Here is a 23,159-nt window from a genome sequence, read left to right as displayed (position 1 = left end):
AAAAGGAATGGGGCCCAAACACATTTCTTGCACAGGGGCCTCAAGATGTCAGTGAGTTAGATACGAAAGCAAGTACAGATGAAAATATAAAAAAGTTTGTAACCTATCTCATCAGAGAAATATTCTTCTTTGTACACATACAAATTAATTTTTGCCGCTCCGCTTCCTGAACTGATCATTTACTATTTATTACAGCAACTTATCTATCTTACTTATGACAATAGGGATGACCAGCTCAATGAGGGATCAGATTACATCTGCCTATAGAGGTCTATGTACAAGGGAAAGGGAAAAGATGGAAGTAGAAGAATGTAGTATAGTTCTTCTGATTGACTATGTTGCTTATCCCAAGTGCCCATGGATACCTAAGCTACTAAAATGCCCTGCACATGGGGTAAGTGACACAGTGAATCAAAAGAACTATACTACATTTCTAATGATTACACCTATTACATATTGGAATAGGATGTTGGAGATTGGAAAACCCCTTTAATGTGAATGGGCGTCTTTTTAACAAAAAATTGCTACTGGGATACTACTGTACATGTAGGAAATTAAAAAAGAAAGACCTGATCAAAATTTTATAAATTTTCCTTCTGTTCACTGTTTTTCTATAAAGTATCTTTTTTACTTTTTATAAAGTTGATTTCCGTATCTGTAATGTCCATAAGACCATGTGTAATGTACTTCTGTTATTTTATTTCTTAATAAGTGCTGTGAAGACACATGCTGTTTCCTTGGTAGCAGCTGGTGGTACTGCTTGGATTCAATTAAAAATAATTACTTAAATTGCTTAAATTACCATCAGTGTAATAAATTAAAAGCCATGAAAATAATCAATTAAAAAGAATAGGCCAGTTATAAGTATAAATAATTGATTATTAAATATATATATGTATATTTATAAATATATATTAATCTTTGTCATGAAGCATAGATATTTCCTAAATATAAAAAAAACACAGATACACTGTATGCGTGAATCAGCTTCGAGGTGCAGAAATCCCAGTGGGATGGAATTACTCACCTAGGATAGTTGTGCTAACTAGAGATGAGCGAACCTTTTAAGGTTCAGTTCAGTTTGGCAAATGTCCCAATGTTCACCGAACAAGTTTGCCAAACATGTTCGACGATCGGTTCGATGAACATACCAGAACTCAATTGATTTCAAAGGGAGGCAAAACCAAATGCATAGACAATACCTTCAGGGGGGGCCAAAAAACAGCCAAAACAGCTAAAATTAGGGGCAGACACAAGGATAAGTGGCATCAATTGACCCATCAATTGCACTATAAATAAATAATTTAAAGAAAGTAGACGTGGATTCCCCTTTATTTTTGATAACCAGACAGGCAAAACTGACAGCTGTGGGCTGCAACTTAACCAGTCACATAATACAATAAAGTGTGAATTTACCCTAAGTAAGTAGTTTCATTTTTTTATGTCTTGTACTTCTTGTAATTCTTGAATAGGTCTTCACTGAAAAATGTGAATGTCTCAACCAGTAACCTAATCATACATAAAAATGTACACAAGAAATGTTCGGTATAAAAATATTTTTTTTTAAATATATTAAAATATGTATAAAGAAAAGTAAAAATCACTCTTCATTTCAGCTTAATGCTTAGTATACACTCATAATTATCTATTGTAGTCAGTAGTTACTTTATCCTACCGTATTCTTAAGTGCAATGATGTGAAGTCTTGGACCCAAACCAATTATACTCTGATGGCCTATTGTGATATAGTAACATGACGTGGCATACTATAATTAGCAAAAAATGTCTGAAAAAAGTAGACAATTACCGTACAGCAATTTTGGAGCAGAAATCTATCATACAAGTTTGTATCTGGAAAATTTCTTACATTCCTAAAATGCATCGTCTGCTACCTTTTTCGAAAGAACAGGAAACCACAAAAATGTCTATGGTCAACAATACTTTTTAATATAATAGAAGTCAATAGTAAATATATCTAAACATATGGCTATGGGTTTGCTCACTGTTGCACAGTTTAGTTTTCAAATATGCAACAACTGACAAACCATATTTTAAAGGTTAACCCCTTCATGACCCCAGCTTTTTTCAGTTTTGCATTTTCGTTTTTCGCTCTCCTCCTTTCTAGAGCCATACCTTTTTTATTTTTCCATCAATATGGCCATGTGAGGGCTTATTTTTTGTGGGACAAGTTGTACTTTTGAACAACATCATTGGTTATTGCATGTCATGTACTAGAAAATGGGAAAAAAATTCCAACTGCGGTGAAATTTCAAAAAAAAGTGCAATCCCACATTTGTTTTTTGTTTGGCTTTTTTGCTAGATTCACTAAATGCTAAAACTGACCTGCCATCATGATTCTCCAGGTAATTATGACTTCATAGACACCAGACATGTCTAGGTTTTTTTTATCTAAGTGGTAAAAAAAATCCAAACTTTGCTAAAAAAAAAAAATTGTGCAATTTTCCGATACCTGTAGCATCTCCATTTTTCGTGATCTTGGGTTGGGTGAGGGCTTATTTTTTGTGTACCGAGCTGCTGCTTTTAACGATCCCATTCTGGTGCAGATACTTTCTGTTAATCGCCCGTTATTGCACTTTAATGCAATGTCGAGGCGACCAAAAAAAAAATTCTGGCGTTTTCAAATTTTGTTTCTCTCTACGCCATTTAGTGATCAGGTTAATCCTTTTTTTATTGATAGATCAGGCGACTCTGAACAATACCAAACATGTGTACATTTGATTTTTTTTCATTTTATTTTGAATGGGGCAAAAGGGGTGATTTAAATTTTTGTATTTTTTTTATTTTTTTCATATTTTTTTAAACTTTTTTTTTTACTTTTGCCACGCTTCAATAGTCTCCATGGGAAGCTAAAAGCTGGCATAGCCTGATCGGCTCTGCTACATAGGAGCGGTGCTCAGATCGCTCCTATGTAGTCGAATTGCTGCATTGCTATGAGCTCTGACCACAGGGTGGCGCTTACAGCAATCCAGCATTAACAACCATAGAGGTCTTCAATAGACCTCTGGTTGTCATGCAGACACATCGCTGACCCCCAATCACATGACGGGGTCAGTGATGCGCTCATTTCCGTCCCTATGGCCGGAAGCGCTAGTGAAATGCCGCTGTTAGCATTTGACAGCGGCATTTAACTAGTTAATAGCAGCGGGTGGATTGCAATTCCACCCGCTGCTATTATGGGCTCATGTCAGCTGTAAAAAACATCTGAAATGTCCCAGCTTTGATGCGGGCTCACCGCCGGAGCCCGCATCAAATGCGGGGGTTCTGACCTATCCCGTCCAAGGTCAGAAAGGGGTTAAAGGGAAACAGTCACCATAAAAAATACTATTAACCTGCAGATATGGGGTTAATTTGTAGGTCAATAGTGCTATAAACTTCCCCGGTGCCCACACTTCGCAGAACGCTGAGCGCTGAGGGAAAAAAAATAAGTTATTCTCCTCGGCAGCGTTTGGGTTTTAGTCACGATGGCGGCGCCGTTGATGGTTCTGTCACCACTCAGTGTATAGACCCACCAATGAAAGTTTTGAATGCAGGAAACTTGGGCGCATTTAAAGGAAGTTATTTGGGTCCCTGCAATCTGTAGTCTATAGTTTGTGTTACAGTTTTTTTTTGTTTTGTTTTTTTACTTAGGGATCAACATGTTGTGCACATAGCCCTATTGATACATCTATACTCAACTTATGATGGTGATTGTTGAAAACCTCCAGGAAAAATTTACTGTGCAGAACAAAGTTATATATTGCCAAGTCACAATCTCCAGACATATGATGCACTATTATGTCCTTTGTCTGGTGTGAGTATACAGACTCAGCCAGCACCTGTCTCTACCTACTAAAATGCTTCTGTCAATCCCTGGCAGTGTCAGTGTAAATAATGCAAACCAGATGGGGTATCCTTTGGGGCCCCATCAGCTTCCCATGTGATGCCTCTGTTGCTGCCATCTTAGTACTCCTGTACATCCTAGAAATAGGATGAGCTTCATAGGCAGGGCATCCAGGGCAAGTGCTGGGGCCCTGAGCAGGTGGGGGGCCCACTCGCCATTGGGGACACTGGCTTGCTATGGGGCCACAAGTGGGGCCCACCAGCTTGCTCAGGGCCCCATTACCTGGGATACTTGCCTCTCCCCTTTCCTCCACTGCAGCGTCTTCCAACTGACTGTGACATTCAGATCAGAGGGCTTGATGACGTCACTAGTGTGTGATCTCTGTCTGAATAGTCACGGTGCAGGGAACCGGAAGACTGTGAAGCTGAGAAGTCCAGAGCAGAGCAGCGGCCAGCGAGGAGGATTCGAGTATTTCAGTTTTTTTATGTTTGGAGCAATATATGGGGACAATCATAGACTGGAAGATTATATGGGGCCCATCATATACTGGAGCATCATATGGTGCCCACTATATATGGAGCATCATATGGGGACCATTATATATGGAGCATCATATGGGGCCCATCATATAATGGAGCATCATATGGAGCCCATTATATATGGAGCATTATATGGGGCCCGTTATATAAGGATCATTATAGGGGGCCCATTCTGTTTGGGGCAATATATGGGGGCCCATCATATACTGGAGCATTATATGAGGCCCATCATATACTGTATGGAGCATTATATGGGGCCTTTTCTGTTTGGAGCAACATATGGGGCCCATCATGTACTGGAGCATTAAATGGGGCCCATCATATACATAATGGAACATCATATGGGGCCCATTATATATGGAGCATTATATGGAGCCCATTATATATGAAGCATCATATGGGGCCCATTTTATATGGAGCATTATATGGGGCTCATTTTCTTTGGATCAATATCATTTCATGTACTGGAGCATTATATGGTGCCCATCATATACTGTATGGAGTATCATATGGGACCCATTGTATATGGAGCATTATATGGGGCCCATTATATATGGAGCATCATATGAGGCTTATTATATATGGAGCATTGTATGGGGCCCAATCTATTTGGAGCAATATATGAGGCCCATTATTTTCTGGAGCATTATATGGGGTCCATCACATATTGTATGGAGCATTATATAGGGCCTATTCTGTATAAAGCATTACATGGGGCCAATTCTTTATGGAACAATATATGGGGCCCATCATATACTGTATAGAGCATTATATGGGGCTCATGTATGGAGCATTATGTGGGGCCCAGCACACACTGTATGGAGCAATATATGGGACTCGTTATAGTGTATGGAGCATTATTTGAGGCTCATACTGTATGGAGCAATATATGGGGTTCATTATACTGTATGGAGCATTATATGGGGCTCATTATGTATCGAGCATTATATGGGGCTAATTATACTGTAAAGAGCACTATCTGTGGCTAATTTTACTGTATGAAGCATAATATGGGGTAAATTATTCTGTATGGAGCAGTATATGGGGCTCATTTTTCTGTACGGAGAACTATGTAGTGCCCAAAATACAGTATGGAGGACTATACTGTCCGGTTTCTGAGCTATTGTAGAATGCACAATAGATATCACTCTTGTAATTTAAGAATTAAGTGAAATCTTGGGCATTGTACTATACCTATATTTCTCTATCTTATCTGTGCATCATGAATCATGGTATGTGTTAAAGGGGCCCACTGAGACTCTTTCGCCCAGGGTCCACGAAAATCTGAAGATGGCCCTGTTCATAGGAGACCATGATTTTCAATATATACTGTAATACTGAAGTATTGTATATTATATAGCAAAAGCAAACAAACAAGCACAAGTTTAAGTTCCCTTGGCAGGACTGAGAAAAGTAAAGATCATTAAAAACGTTTTTAAAGAACGAAAATATTTGGTTTTGAGTTGCAAAAGTCTGATCTATCAAAATATAAAATTATTTAACCTGTATAGTAAAAGCTTTGATGTGTTTCCCCTCACAACACATCCATCAAAAAATGCACTAATAAGTGATCCAAATATCGTATGTATCCTAATTGGCTCCAATTAGGTTCTTAGATTCTAAGAAAATGGTGGCACAAACAAATACTTTTTTACAAAGTTCTGAATTTTTTTTTGCAGGTAAAAAAAAATTACAAGTTTGGTATCGCTGCAATTATACTGATCTGAAGAATTATGTTGCCAGGTCAGTCTTAATGTACAATGAATGCTTTAAAAAAATTAAAAAGTCAGAATTGCATTGCATCCATTGTTTCACAGCATTTGGATTTTTTTTCCTGTTTTTGAGAATATTACATGGTAAAATGAGTGGTGTCATTCAATGCTACATCATGTCTCACAAAAAACAAGATTTAAAGCCAATCCTTAAGCACTGCATCAGTGACTACTTTTATTTTTCCGAAAGTTATTAATCTAAGAGATAGTAAAAATTGCACCTTATTTTGCTGTGAGTTAAGGTCAATACAAACTGCATTATTTTCATGACCTGAAATCTAGAATAAATGTTGAGATACTAAAACATAGTGTTCAGCTTAACCTTGTGTACAAAATATTAGGAAAGATTTTGTGAAGGATTAATACATGGTACGATTATCTAAGATGAAATTGTAATCTTTTACCTTTTTTCTTTTCTTGAAATATTTTGAAGTACCTTGAAACTCTGGCTTACAATTTCAGTTGATCCAGAACTTTATTGCACAGTGTCACGTTCTCTGTTGTACAATACTTTTTAAGTAATGCCGAATGTTTTATCAATGACAGTAGTTTCCTTAAAGGAAAAAAAAAACAGTCGAACTTAAAAGTTTTGTTTGTAACTTTCATTTCCCGTTTTCCATTTACTGGAATCTATTATGACATTTCTACATATGATTTTTGGAGCCTAAAGTACCATAAAACAGCGAGTTCTTGAATATTTCTTCAGTACAGTATATTCTAAATGTAACTTCAAGATCAAATCTATCAAAAATGAAAAATAAGGCTCTGTTAATGCAAACTTATTCATAGACTTCCCCTGAGCTGATGGATGCTAAAGGAGTATCTCATATGTGGTACGTTGGCAAAATGCAACAGCAAATGTCATGACACCAAAGTTAGGCTACTTTCACACTAGCGTCGTGCACTGCACGTCGCTATGCGTCGTTTTGTAGAAAAAACGCATCCTGCAAAAGTGCTTGCAGGATGCGTTTTTTCTACATAGACTTGCATTAGCGACACAGTGCGACGCATTGCTACACGTCGCAACCGTCGTGCGATGGTTGCGTCGTGTTGCGTTGGACCGTCGCCACCAAAAAACGTTGCATGTAACTTTTTTTGGTGCGTCGTGTCCAGCATTTCCGACCGCGCCCCCTCCTCCCCGCACCTCACAATGGGGCAGCGGATGCGTTGAAAAACAGCATCCGCTGCCCCGTTGTGCGGCGCATTCACTGCTAGCGTCGGTACGTCGCAACGATGCAATTCGTCGTGCGTCGTACGACGCTAGTGTGAAAGTAGCCTTAAGAGAGGTACATTTTCAAATAAAAGCAATGCCTGTATTCCATCATTAAGTATTACAAGACAGGCAATGGTTCAGCCATTAAAAGTTAATTTAATTTTTACCATACCATACAAAAACTTACTTGGGTACATGCTAGTGATGAGCGAACGTGCTCAGTAATACATATATATCACTCGAGCATCTGGGTGCTAGGATATGCTCAGCACGTGGGGAGCATTGGCTGGTGCTTGGTTTGAATGCTTGAGTCCCCGCCCCGCATGTTTGGTTTCTGTTACGCTACCAATAAACATGCGGGGAATGTCTGACAATCACTGTAATGTCATAGCCATCTTGGTAGTGGCATTACTGTGATTGGTGGCAGCATTACCTCATCTTAGGTTATAAAAGGACTGGTGCTGCCATGTTTGGTTCATTGAGGCCATAGCATGGCTTAGGGACAGCTGTGATTGGAGGGAGAGAGTGCTTGTCCAAGCCTGTGTGTGCACACTTTCATTAATCAGAGTCATCTAGTGGTGCTGGAGGTGCTAATGCTGAACCATCATAGTAAAAGTCCTACTAAGTGCTTATCTTGTTCTCTATCTGTTTCTCTGTGATACATTCTGCATCTAGCCTAGGAACAACTGCTGGAGCAAAGAGAGTGGCTGAATACAACTTCTAGGCAAGGTTTAGGGCTTTGCAATCCATTACTAAATACATAGCTGCTGCAAGTGACCACATTTTTTGGGGGTGAATAAATTGACTATATTGTCATGCATACATTTTAACCCCTTTACCCCTAAAGGGGTTTGCACTTTAACCCATTACTTGCCAAATTAGTAATTTTTTTTTTTTATTTAATGACAGATTTTTAATGATTTGGGTCCTAATGAATCAGAAACGTAATTTGCTAAATTTTTCAAGTACGGATTTTTCAGAAAAGGGCATCCTAATATTCAATTACAAATGACAATGACATGATTTCCTATTTTGAAAACATTCATTTTACAAACACAGCACAAAAAATTGGACCTAATTATAAAAATTATAAAATCTTAGTTGCTAGAAGCTAAATAATAGGTGTCCCAAAAAAGGACATTGCATATCTGTTAGATTTGTATATGTCCCTCACTAATGATGTTAGGTGTGTGTGTGTGTGTGTGTGTGTGTGTGTGTGTGTGTGTGTGTGTGTTTGTGTGTGTGTAAAATTTTGGAGCTGTAGGTGTTAAATTTAAGGACTAATTCACAGAAAAAACTGGGGTTGGCTCCTGTGCAATTTTATCCGCCAGAGAGGGAAAGCCAGTGACTGAGGGCAGATATAAATAGCCTAGAGAGGGACCATTGTTATTGGCCCCCCTGGTTAAAAACATCTGCTCCCAGCCAGCCGAGAAAAGGCGCATCTGTAAGATGCGCCAATTACGGCACTTAGCCTCTCTCTTCCCATTGCCCTGTAGAGGTGCTATATGGGGTAAATAGGGGGTTAATGTCACCTTGCTATTGTAAGGTGACATTAAGCCCGGTTAATAATGGAGAGGTGTCAATAAGACACCTATCCATTATTGATCCAATAGTATGAATGGGTTAAAAAAATACACACACATTAAAAATAAAGTCTTTAAATGAAATAATTAAACACACAGGTTTACCATCTTTATTACACCTTCAATTCAAGTGAAGCCCTCATTCTTTAGTAAAAAATCCAAAATAAAAAAACAACAATATCCCATACCTGTCCGCTGTACAGTCAAGTCCTATGCTGCAATCCATCTCAAGGGGTTAAATACAACCCCTGGAAAAAATTATGGAATCACAGGCCTTGGAGGATGTTCATTCAGTTGTTTAATTTTGTAGAAAAAAAGCAGATCACAGACATGGCACAAAACTATAGTCATTTCAAATGGCAACTTTCTAGCTTTAAGAAACACTAAAAGAAATCAAGAACAAAAAATGTGGTAGTCAGTAATGGTTCCTTTTTTTAATTATGCATAGGGGAAAAATTATGGAATCACTCAATTCTGAGGAAAAAATTATGGAATCACCCTGTAAATTTTTATACCAAAAAATAACACCTGCATCAAATCAGATCTGCTCGTTAGTTTGCATCTAAAAATGAGTGATCACACCTTGGAGAGCTGTTGCACCAAGTGGACTGACATGAATCATGGCTCCAGCACGAGAGATGTCAATTGAAACAAAGGAGAGGATTATCAAAGTCTTAAAAGAGGGTAAATCATCACACAATGTTGCAAAAGATGTTGGTTGTTCACAGTCAGCTGTGTCTAAGGGTACTGTCACACAGTGCCATTTTCATCGCTATGACAGTACGATTCGTGACGTTCTAGCGATATCGTTACGATATCGCAGTGTCTGACACGCAGCAGCGATCAGGGACCCTGCTGAGAATCGTACGTCATAGCAGATCGTTTGGAACTTTCTTTCGTCGCTTGATCACCCGCTGACATCGCTGGATCGTTGTGTGTGACACCGATCCAGCGATGTGTTCGCTTGTAACCAGGGTAAACATCAGGTAACTAAGCGCAGGGCCGCGCTTAGTAACCCGATGTTTACCCTGGTTACCAGCGTAAACGTAAAAAAAACAAACAGTACATACTCACATTCCGGTGTCTGTCCTCCGGCGTCTCAGCTTCTCTGCACTGTGAGCGCCTGCCGGCCGGAAAGCGAGCACAGCGGTGACGTCTGACGTCACCGCTCTGCTTTCCGGCTATGGTGCTTACACAGTGGAGAGAAGCAGAACGCCGGGGGACAGACACCGGAATGTAAGTATGTACTGTTTTTTTTTTTTACGTTTACGCTGGTAACCAGGGTAAACATCGGGTTACTAAGCGCGGCCCTGCGCTTAGTAACCCGATGTTTACCCTGGTTACCCGGGGACTTCGGCATCGCTCCAGCGCCGTGATTGCAAAGTGTGACCGCAGTCTACGACGCTGGAGCGATAATCATACGACGCTGCGACGTCACGCATCGTGCCGTCGTAGCGATGAAAATGGCACTGTGTGACAGTACCCTAAAATGTGGACCCAATACAAACAACATGGGAAGGTTGTTAAAGGCAAACGTTCTGGTAGACCAAGGTAGACATCAAAGCATCAAGACCGGAAACTTCAAGCAATATGTCTCCAAAACAGGAAATGCACAACAAAACAAATGAGGAACGAATGGGTGGAAACTGGAGTCAACGTCTGTCAGCGAACTGTAAGACCGCCTAAAGGAAATGGGATTTACATACAGAAAAGCTAAACAAAAGCCATCATTAACACCTAAACAGAAAAAAAACAAGGTTACAATGGTCTAAGGAAAAGCAATTGTGGACTGTTGATGACTGGATGAAAGTCATATTCAGTGATGAATCACGAATCTGCATTGGGCAAGGTGATGATGCTGGAACTTTTGTTTGGTGCCATTCAAATGAGATTTATAAAGATGACTGCCTGAAGAGAACATGCAAATTTCCACAGTCATTGATGATATGGGGCTGCATGTCAGATAAAGGCACCAGGGAGATGCCTGTCATTACATCTTCAATAAATGCACAAGTTTTTGTTGATGTTTTGGACACTTTTCTTATCCCATCAATTGAAAGGATGTTAATAGATAAGCCATTATTTCTTATTTTTAGGGACTCTATAGCAACGGGGTCTGTTCCGCAGGACTGGCTCATAGCAAATGTGGTGCCAATATTCAAAAAGGGCTCTAAAAGTGAACCTGGAAATTATAGGCCAGTAAGTCTAACCTCTATTGTTGGTAAAATATTTGAAGGGTTTCTGAAGGATGTTATTCTGGATTATCTCAATGAGAATAACTGTTTAACTCCATATCAGCATGGGTTTATGAGAAATCGCTCCTGCCAAACCAATCTAATCAGTTTTTATGAAGAGGTAAGCTATAGGCTGGACCACGGTGAGTCATTGGACGTGGTATATCTCGATTTTTCCAAAGCGTTTGATACCGTGCCACACAAGAGGTTGGTACACAAAATGAGAATGCTTGGTCTGGGGGAAAATGTGTGTAAATAGGTTAGTAACTGGCTTAGTGATAGAAAGCAGAGGGTGGTTGTAAATGGTATAGTCTCTAACTGGGTCGCTGTGACCAGTGGGGTACCGCAGGGGTCGGTATTGGGACCTGTTCTCTTCAACATATTCATTAATGATCTGGTAGAAGGTTTACACAGTAAAATATTGATATTTGCAGATGATACAAAACTATGTAAAGCAGTTAATACAAGAGAAGATAGTATTCTGCTACAGATGGATCTGGATAAGTTGGAAACTTGGGCTGAAAGGTGGCAGATGAGGTTTAACAATGATAAATGTAAGGTTATACACATGGGAAGAAGGAATCAATATCACCATTACACACTGAACGGGAAACCACTGGGTAAATCTGACAGGGAGAAGGACTTGGGGATCCTAGTTAATGATAAACTTACCTGGAGCAGCCAGTGCCAGGCAGCAGCTGCCAAGGCAAACAGCATCATGGGGTGCATTAAAAGAGGTCTGGATACACATGATGAGAGCATTATACTGCCTCTGTACAAATCCCTAGTTAGACCACACATGGAGTACTGTGTCCAGTTTTGGGCACCGGTGCTCAGGAAGGATATAATGGAACTAGAGAGAGTACAAAGGAGGGCAACAAAATTAATAAGGGGGATGGGAGCACTACAATACCCAGATAGATTAGCGAAATTAGGATTATTTAGTCTAGAAAAAAGACGACTGAGGGGTGATCTAATAACCATGTATAAGTATATAAGGGGACAATACAAATATCTCGCTGAGGATCTGTTTATACCAAGGAAGGTGACGGGCACAAGGGGGCATTCTTTGCGTCTGGAGGAGAGAAGGTTTTTCCACCAACATAGAAGAGGATTCTTTACTGTTAGGGCAGTGAGAATCTGGAATTGCTTGCCTGAGGAGGTGGTGATGGCGAACTCAGTCGAGGGGTTCAAGAGAGGCCTGGATGTCTTCCTGGAGCAGAACAATATTGTATCATACAATTATTAGGTTCTGTAGAAGGACGTAGATCTGGGGATTTATTATGATGGAATATAGGCTGAACTGGATGGACAAATGTCTTTTTTCGGCCTTACTAACTATGTTACTATGTTACTATGTTACTATGTTTGGGGACGATGAAATCATTTTTCTAGATGATAATGCATTCTGTCATATAGCAAAAATTGTGAAAACATTCCTTGAAAAAAGACACATGAGGTCAATGTCATGGCCTGCAAATAGTGCGGATCTCAATCCAATTGAAAATCTTTTGGTGGAAGTTGAAGAAAATGGCCCATGACAAGGCTCCAACCTGCAAAGCTGATCTGGCAACAGCAATCAGAGAACGTTGGAGCCAGGTCGATGAAGAGTACTGTTTGACACTCATTAAGTCCATGCCTCAGAGACTGAAAGCTGTTTTAAAAGCCAGAGATTGTGTAACAAAATACTAGTGATGTGTTGGAGTGTTTCTTCATTTGTTTTTCATGATTCCATATTTTTTTCCTCAGAATTGATTCCATAACTTTCCCCCTATGCTTAATTAAAAAAAAAATAACCACTACTGACTACCACATTTTTTGTTCTTGATTTCTTTTAGTGTTTCTTAAAGCCAGAAAGTTGCCATTTGAAATGACTATAGTTTTGTCTGTCTGTGATCTGCTTTTTTTCTACAAAATTAAACAACTGAATGAACATCCCCCAAGGCCAGTGATTCCATAAGTTTTGCCAGGGGCTGTAGTTTGCAACCAGGAGCGGTGCTAATGCTACCGGCCAGGCTGTAAATCACTGTGTAATGAATGAAAAGATGCCTGCTCAGCCTCACTGCCTGATCGGACATGAACTCATTAGCGTGGGAAAGTTTCTGAACATTTCCCCACGCTGCCAAGTTCACCTCAGGTCAGGCGGGACCAAATCCTTGCTTTTCAGGCATACATTCCAGTTTTTAGTCTGTATGCTACCCTTGTTGTATAGAGTAATTTGTGGTTGGGTTAGAAACATTTCAAAAAATCCCGGCCACATATTGAAACAGTCTGTTATCTCCATCAGACGCCCGGTCTATCTGTGGTGTCTAAATCCTTGCTTTTCAGGCATACATTCCAGTGCTTAGTCTGTCTGCTACCCTTGTTCTATACAGCAATTAGTGGTTAAAAAAATTAAAAAAAATCCATGCCACATATTGAACATTGTGGTTTCTCTGTCAGACACCTCATCTATTTGTGGTTTAAAAATTGTTGCATTTGAGTTCTCCTTTGAACTGGTTTTGATGTGTCTTTCCCTATTTATTAATACAATTTGTTAAAAACAAAATAAAAAAATTAACAATATTCCAGTGAATTAAAAGTGTGTTTTTTTCAGTACACTGATCACATATAAGTTTTCTCAAAATGAATCCATTTGTATTGAACTTTTAAAATATTTCAGTAGTTCAATTAAAATGGGCAAGGCAAGGGGCAAGAAGTGGATGTTATGCTGATGGTGCATGCAGAGGATGAGGCCGTGGCCAAGCTGAAAGTAGGCCACAACAAAAGCCAACATCTTCTCGCTTGACCTTCCTGTCCCAGTTTCTAGGGGACCCCAGCACACCACTATTGAAGCCAGAGAAGTATGAAATGGTTGTTCATTAAATTACGGATAGTGCTTCCAGTTAGTTAGCCACCACCACCACAACATCTTCCACACGGTCAAGTAAGAGTAGCCATGAGGCTGGACCGCATATTACTCACCCTGATACTCCTTCCGCCCACCATGCTGAGTGCCCTGAGACAACAAATCCCACACTTGAATACTCCAAAGAGCTGTTCACTTTACCCGTTAAAGATTCTGTCTCTCGGCCGGTCAACTTGAAGTGGGGCCAGATGAGTTTGCATGCAGCGATGCCCAAAGATTTGAGCAGCCACAGTCACCCAAAGATGATGGTGGGAAAGTGTCACAAGAGGCAGACGATGATGACACACAATTGTCAGAAAGTCAGGAGGAGGAGCAGTGTGCAGATGTGTAAGACAAGGTGGTGGATGAAATAGTAACAGACCCAACCTGGCAGGAGGACATGCAGAGCGAGGAAAGCAGCACAAATGGGGAAGGAGGCATAGCACCCCAACAGGCAGGAAGAAGCTGTGTGGTGGCCGCAGACAGAAGCATCCATTCCCCGTAGCACCAACATGAGGGAAGTTGCCATTCCAACAGTTAGATCTTCACAAGTCTTGTTATATTTTAAAGACTCTGCCGATAACCCCAAACAGGCCATTTGCAGCACCTGCCATGCCCACATCAGCAGGGGTAGCAAAACTACCAGCCTGATCACCACCAGCAAGATCAGGCACATGGCAGCAAAGCACCCAACTTTGTGGGCTGAACCCCAGGCTCCAGGAACACTGTCTGCAGGTGACACCACTGCTTCTTCCACTGTTGTGCGTCAAATCCAATCCCCAGTCCACGGTGCATGTGAAAATACCTCGTGCCCAGCAAATGTTATTGCCCACAGTCAACTAGCACCATCATCAAGCCCATACAAGTCCTTGTCCCAGTGCAGTCTTAAGTTGTCTATACCACAGTCATTGGACCGCAAGCAGAAATACCCAGCCAATGCCCCACAGGCCACACTACTAAATTCTCACTTTTCTCATCTGCTTGTGTTCGAAATGTTGCCTTTTAGGCTCATTGAGATGGAAGCTTTCTGCAACCTGATGGCTGCAGCTGTCCCAAGGTACTCGGACCCCAGTTGCCACTATTTGTCCCTATGTGCTGCACCGGCATTACACCAGCATGTGTCCCACAACATTACCCGTGCCCTCAACAAAGCAGTTACTTGGAAAGTTTACCTAACCACGGACACGTGGACAAGTGCTTGTGGGCAGGGACAGTACATTTCACTGATGGCACACTGGGTTAAAATAGTGGAAGCCAGGACCCAGTCGGATCTTGGGATGAAACACATCCTCCTGATGCCGAGGATTGCGGACCCTACGTCAATCAGGGTTGCCCCCACAGTCTATAGCTCTTGCACCTCCTTCTCCTCCTCTTCAGCCTTCATCTCTGAAATGAGCACATCAATCAGAAGCTGGAAGCACTGCAGCACTGCCTCAGAATAGCGGAAATAGGCTGTGCTGAAGCTAATCATCTTAGATGAAAACCGCACAATGCTGAAGAATTGTGGACAGTGCTGAAAGAGCAGTCAGATTTTTGGCTAACACCACTGAACCTACAGCCAGGCATGGTCGTGTGTGACCATGGCTGGAACCTGGTGGCAGCTCTGAGGCAAGGTGAGCTCACACACATACCTTTCCTGGCCCATGTGCTTAACCTCGTCGTTCAACATTTTCTCAAAAGCTACCTGGAGCTGCCGGATCTGCTAGTGAAAGTATGCCACCTGTCAACCCATTTTAGACAGTCAGCTACAGCTTCAGCCACCCTTGCTGTGCTTCAGCAGCATTTGCAGCTTCCGGCTCACCGTCTGGTGTGTGATGTCCCCTTGGAACTCTACACTGCATATGTTGGAAAGGATTTGTGAGCAGAAGAGAGCAGTTGTTGACTACCAGCATCAACAATGCTGTTGTTATTCAGTTCAGACGCCACACATAACACCTCAGGAGTGGACATGGATGTCAGACATATGTACCATCCTCCAAAACTTTGAGGACTGAACCAAGATGGTGAGTGGCGATGACGCCATAATTAGGGACACCATCCCGCTTCTCAGCATTCTGAAAACCTCTCTGCTCACAATTAAAGAAGATGCATTGCAGGCGGAGCATGAGGACATGGAGCAAGAAACCATACAGAGTGATTACACACAGCCCAGCATCATATCGTTCCAACGTGGAATGGTAGACAATGAGGAGGAGGAGGAAGAAAAGGAGCTACTTTCATGTGCTATAGAGGGTACTACAAGCACAGCTGTCATAGCGTCTGTTCAGCGTGGATGGCCTGAGGACAGGGTGGAGGGGGAGGACAGCATTGTCAGTTGTCCTGTTGGTGAGGACACAGAAGTCTTGCATGTTAGCATTCTGGCATGCATGGCTGACTTTATGCTGCGCTGCATTTCCCACGACCCTCTCATTATTAAATTTTTCAGTGACACTCATTGCTGGTTGGTGACACTTCTAGACCCACGCTACAAGGAGAACTTTCAATCTCTTCTTCCGGAGGCAGACAGGTGTACTAAAATGGCACAGTACCACAGGGCCCTTGTAGCGGAATTACTAAAAAAATTCCCATCTGAGAATGCTGGCAGCAGACGTCAGAGATTCTTGTACAACCAAGGAGTACTGGCCAGAGAGACAGAAGTACAATCCAGCACAGGCAGGGGAAAAATGGCAAAGTTCTAGCACAGTTTTCTCAGACCCTCCCATCGCCCTGGCCCAGGGGCGTGGGGTAAAGTCACAAGGAATTAAATGTTTGGGAAGATGGTGAGGGAGTACCTTGCTTATCGTACAAACATCCTTCAGGATTTCACTGTGCCTTTTAATTATTTGGTATCTAAGCTGGACACATGGCATGAACTGGCTCTCTATGCCTTGGAGGTCCTGGCCTACCCTGCTGCTAGCATTCTGTCAGAGCGGGTTTTTAATGCCGCTGGTGGACTATCAACTGAAAATGCTGACAGGCTGACTCTTATAAAAATGAACAAGGGATGGGCAACACTTCTGTACAACACCGAATGAAAACAGCGAAACATAACCTCAAATACATTGTCTTTTTGGGGAGGTGTCTTCTCATGCACCTCTTCACAACCACACATGGGTATACGCTTCCTGATTTTGTCTATTTGGTGTTATCCTCCTCCTTTTCCTCAACCTCAACATCCAGAACCACTATAACACCAGGGTAAATGTGCAAGGGTGTTTTTGTGATGCCCGTTACTAATTTGAAACCCAAAAACATTTTTACTCCCCTAGGGGGAAATGTTTGTCAGCCCATACACTTAGTGCATGGTCATTCCAAGTCTAGAAGACCCGCTCCTTTAAATTGGGCCTATTTTTAATTATGCTTTCCTCAACGTCTCATCATCCATTGCCACTAGATCACCAGGCTTAACGTATTCTATGCTGCTGCAGCCAGTCTACTTTTGGCAAGGATGTCTATGATCCCCATAAAAATTTTATAAAAAGGTACCCCCCTGGGGAAATGTTTGTCAGCCCATGCACTTAGTGTATGGGCATTCCAAGTCTAGGAGACCTGCTCCTTTAAATTGGGCCTATTTTTTAATGAGAGATTCCTACACGTCTCATCATCGAACGCCATTAGATCACCAGGGTTAACGTGTTCTATGCAGCTACAACCAGTCTATTTTTGGCAAGGATGTTTTGGGGTCAAGGCGGCCCTTGCATTCAGTACATAAGGAAACAGTATGGCAGGACCAACTGAAGAATGTGACGTGGGTTTTCCTGTGGCCATCCAGTACGTGGGTTCAAAGGCTTATCGGGGTGCATATGACTTGATAGCAGGGCAGGCCTTGCATTCAATGCAACATTTTTTCAGGAAGCCTTCCTGTACCTCTCGTGAAAGGGGTATTGGGGTGCATCATAATTCTGGCCAGCTGTGAGATTGCACTCACTAACGGGTAGGGGATTACTCGCTTGGCATGGGAATCAAGCACACGGGCATGAATTTTCAACACAAAGCAGTCCATACGGTTTATTTTCAAGTCATAAACCGCACCGTAAGCCAGGTTACAAATCACCGGCTTACATATAGTCCTTTACACACTGTATCATTGGCTTGCATTATCCCTTTGCAGCAACTAAACATGCTGGTCCTCTTCTGACCAGTTGCCATGGGTTAGCACACAGTTCATAGAAACAATTAGCACCAACAGACTATGGTACCTTATGGGAGCTCCTGCCCCACCTGCTGACTCCTTGTCAGTCCTCTCTCTTGGGAAAGCTGCCTCACGGGTATCACCAACTTGCCTGGTCGGCACACATTAGTCAGTCCAGACCCACCGAAGGACTGTAGTTTCCCCACACAGTAGCTGTCACTGGCTCTGCAGATCCCTGTCCTCACCTCATGCTGTTCAGGGATCCAGTCCTACTCCTAGGACCTCCCAACACCCAGGTTACTCAGGATCACACAGGTGGCCAGTACGGGTACTATTCAGGATGTCCATCCCCGGCTGGGACCGTCCAATACCCAGGCCACCAGTAGCAAAGTCCCACCACGTGCTCTTCAGGGCTAGCATGCCCAACACAGAGGTTTCTTTCAGGACCTTGCACCTGTACCATACAGGTCTACACACCCAGCCCATGTGACCCACACCCTGGTCACATTACATACCTGTAACCACTCCCCTGGGTGGGAGTGTGGGTGTGTGGCAAGTTTGTCCCGCGCATCTCTCATAACTAGCCCTGCCAGCCTCCCATGACTATCATATAACACTGTACGTGTAGGACTATAGGTCCCAGAACACCACATCGCTTCAGGCTGGCAGCACAGAGTCTCCTCCTCTGCGACACACTATCGGCCATTCACCACTATGCCGGACTTTGTCACATCATCACATCCATGCACGCAACTGCCATGCATTCTCACAGCCTCAATACGCCTCCGTGCATATACTGGGGAGACCATGCAGCGCCCCCTACCTGTTACAGGGGTCACTGCATCACACAGCCCAGCCACTCACTGCATAGGCAATAACAGCATAGGAGACCCACTGTTTAATAATGGCCCTTTAAGAATATTAATGCTGTCTGATGACCCTCTAAAAATAGGCTTTCTGACTTTAAGAGTCTCTCCTTCATAAATGAAACAAGATGTGTCTGCTTATGTGTCACACACCACATGGCCAGCTAGAGTTGTTAGATGTTACAATGACATTTCCCAGAGAATGCATTTGTATTGGTTGAAAGCAATGTTAAAGTTGAAAAATTCATCAAAAACGCTGGAAAGGATGTACATTAACATATTTCCAGCAAAATCCACTTTGGTTTAGTTTTTGTATGTTTTTTGGTGCACCTGTAAAAATGGCGTGAAATTCTGACAACATTGCTTACAGCTGTGACCTAGGAGTCAGAAATGCTTCCAGCTGTGATCCACATGATATTCCCGTGTCATTCGAGCAGAGTTTCCATAATTTTCAGACATTTTTAGACCTTAAAAGGACCCCCGGGGGGATCTCAGTAAAAATGCTCTGGTTTCCCATAGACTTACATTGGGATTGGTGCACGGGTCGAGTACCCGAGTATTCCAATTTGCTCTACCTGAGCAACAAGCACCCGAGCATTTTAGTGCTCGCCCATCACTAGATTTAAAGTCTCTGACCAAAAAGGACGCAACCTGAAAAATTCCCACATAAAATCACATAGGTGACCTTTAGCAAACTTCAATCTGTAAGATAATTGATTTGACTTATGGCCCATTTTGTACAGAGAGGTGTGTTGTATACTCAATGAAGAAAATAATATTGAGAATGCCTTTGCACCTTGCTCATTGAGACTCTAGGAACTGATTTAGGATATCAATTCAGCTATCCTCATCTCATTTCCACTTACATCTGGTGTTCTTTATGTTTCAGAATGCACTCAAATAGACATTTGTAATGAAGTGATTTGATTCTTTGTGTGGAGCCCTCATTAAATATAACATATAGAGAAGAGGCCTTCTTAACCAGACCAAGTGAAGTTCATTTGCCTTGTACCATATAGGCATGCCCTAGTTGTAAATAATAAGATAACTTTTTATTTAACTGTCCTTGAAACTCTTTAAAAGATTTTAATTGATAGTTCTTATTGAGAAGCTGAGAGATTCTACACTTTTAGGCTAAGTTCACACGTTGCAGAATTGCCGCGGAAATTTCCGCGGCAATTCTGCGCCTCCTGCCGCGGGTATATCGCATGCAGAATTTGCATGCATATACCCGCAGAAAACTAGCGTTTTGCAAGCATAATTAGCTTGCAGAATGCTAGCGTTTTCCAAGCGATCTGTAGCATCGCTTGGAAAACTGACTGACAGGTTGGTCACACTTGTCAAACATAGTGTTTGACAAGTGTGACCAACTTTTTACTATAGATGCAGCCTATGCAGCATCAATAGTAAAAGATAGAATGTTAAAAATAATAAAAAAAAAAAAAAAAGGTTATACTCACCTCAGCGGCTTCCGTTCCTAATGCTGTGTGTTCAGGACCTTCCATTGACGTAGCGGTCACGTGACCACGGGTCATGTGACCGTGAAGTCATCGCAGGTCCTTCACACACACCACAGAAGCCGTTGAGGAGGTCGGGCTGCCAGAGGGTGAGTATATCGCTATTTTTTATTTTAATTCTTTTTTTTTAAAAACTTATATGGTGCCCAGTCCGTGGAGGAGAGTCTCCTCTCCTCCACCCTGGGTACCAACCGCACTTGATCTGCTTACTTCCCGCATGGTGGGCACAGCCCCGTGTGGGAACTAAGCAGATCAATGCACTCCTATGTGTGCAGAATCGCTGTGATTCCGCAATTTTAATGAACATGCTGCGTTTTTTTCTGGATTGCGATTCCGCTCAGGAAAAAAATGCAGCATGTGCACAAAAAATGCGGATTGCATTCTGTTACATAGGATGCTTAATGTTAGCGTTTTTTTCGTGGTTTTATAGCGTTTTTATAGCGAAAAACCGCGAAAAAAACGCAAAAAATCTGCTACGTGTGCACACAGCCTTAAAATGTAGAGTAGCTGGAGTTATTCCAAATAGGAAAAACGGAGAATATCCTGTGAATCCCACTATCCATTCAGATTTTGCCCACACTTGATGGAAACTCTTAAAAGTCATGCATGGAAAGGTACATCTAAAAATTCTGCCTCCCTCTAAGGCTTACACCATGTTTTTCTTACCAAGAGCATGCCTTATCCAACATTGTAGCTGAGGATTACTAAGTTACTAGGATAACTAAGGCTTTTTCACAACCGACATAAGGTTCTACAACTAGAAGGAGAGAAAATAAAGTGAGGGGTTTGGAGTAGCCAGACCGCCATCCTCCTTTGGTCTTTGTAGGGTCTCTAGTCATATTCTCAGTGGGTCATTCCTCTATATTAGATATAAAGAAATATTGTTTAATTTATAAAAGAATCATAGAGTGAGCCAAAGCAGAGCATTAGGCAGCAGGTATAATATTTGTGACATGAATATTATTTTAGCCATATCAGCCCTTGTCAAAACAGGAATTTAGTTAAGAGTGAAGTAATATTGCTGTTCTCATGCACTTCAGTACTGATGTACTGTAGTGAACCGGCCAACGTACATGAGGTCATTACATGACAGTTTTTACGCGAGTGCAAGAAAGAGTCTCCCTATATTAAACAATATATATGCCAATATTACAATTAACAGTGGCATCTAGGAGGTTAATTGGCCACGATCAGTTCCAAAACCAATCATGACTGATTCTGAAATGTATAGATAAAAGGAACCCGGCACTCAACTTAGGTGTCTGATGCACTTCAATTTATTCATCGTACCAACAAAATGTTTCGGTCAAACGAGACCTTCATCAGTTACGTACTGGCGTAGTGGAGAGAGAGTAGTAAAAGTTAGTGGTAAATCCGTTACCGCGTAGTCTGATTGATCAATGATATATGGCCGGATAGAGAGTGATCCGTGCTTCTTATTGGACGACTGTGTCCGGGAAAAAGACGCGGATTCCATCATATTTATTCTTGCAGTTAATAGTCAGTCAAACGTTTTAATAACTAGTTAACAAAACTTTTTAAGATCATAGGAAATCGTGTATTATACAAAATTATTCTCTGTGTATTTTGTTGCCCAAAAAACATATCTCTAAGAAATGATAAGAATCCCATCCGTCCCATGTCCTTCATAGTGACTGAGTATTGTGTCTCCATGTAAAATGATAATTGCTTCTTTAAAAGGGTTGAACATAAATCTTCCTATCGCTTGATTACTTCCACTGATTTAGATGTTTCACGGCAGATCATCCAATTACATTCCAGTTATTAAGCATTGCAATGAGGTGCCCTCAATCAACATATGTCATTGGCCTGGTGTAAAACATATTATAGAGGCAGTGTGGTTCATGTAAGATAAGCAAAGCAATCACACAATTAACATAGAGATTAAGGAACAAAGATATCTGGAATTGAAGACCAACAAAGTTCAAGGTAAGCTAGCATAAGTATTTTTTATTATTGATGTGCAAAAAATATGTTTAAAATGAACAGTTAATATGTGATATTGTTGGACACTAGGATATAGCTGAATAAGTTAATAGCTTTCTCAATACAATTTAATATATTTTAAATTCTATGCTTTGTTTTACTTGGCTACATAGAAAATACTGAATTACTTTCCTAAACCTAACATTGCATTTTCTTGATGGCAGCTCTTGACAATATAGTCTACTTATGTTTCAGAGGTCATAATGTGTGCAAATCGTAGTGATGAGCGTAACACTTGCAGGGATTGCCTAACAAACATGCAATCCATGGGGTGTCTAACAGCTACGAGACATGCAGTCACGGAAATTCAAACATTGTATTAGAGCATGCCAAAGGTATTCTACTAGCGCACGAGTGTTCTCAGATAGCACCTTAACCGAGCATGTTCGTTAATCACTAGTTAACATTTATTTATGCAAAGCCATAAATTTAAAGGTCACTTTTACATTACAAAGGCTATGCTTGTGTTAAAGAGCATTAAAAGGGTGGGATATAGTCCAAGAAAGACCTCATAGTGTTCCATACATCATTTGATAGCATTTGGAGACTTTTAAGCTTCTATTAGCAACTAGTCAATTTTTTTTATATTG

At 41.4% G+C, this 23,159-nt stretch overlaps 1 protein-coding gene across 1 annotated transcript in view; it reads right to left on the bottom strand.

Annotated features, from left to right (window-relative positions):
* The window catches only part of LOC143793869 (chemerin-like receptor 1), a 129,727-nt gene that overhangs the window by 83,854 nt on the left and 22,714 nt on the right, over positions 1-23,159 (bottom strand). Inside the window, exon 2 of the mRNA XM_077280820.1 lies at positions 6,556-6,704. The gene's annotated coding sequence lies outside the window, so the exon portion shown is untranslated. The remainder of the gene's footprint in view (positions 1-6,555; positions 6,705-23,159) is intronic.

Source organism: Ranitomeya variabilis, chromosome 1 (genome assembly GCF_051348905.1).
Source record: "Ranitomeya variabilis isolate aRanVar5 chromosome 1, aRanVar5.hap1, whole genome shotgun sequence".
NCBI lineage: Eukaryota > Metazoa > Chordata > Amphibia > Anura > Dendrobatidae > Ranitomeya > Ranitomeya variabilis.
Note: the sequence above shows the minus strand (reverse complement) of the source record. Positions and strands in the feature narration are given on the sequence as shown.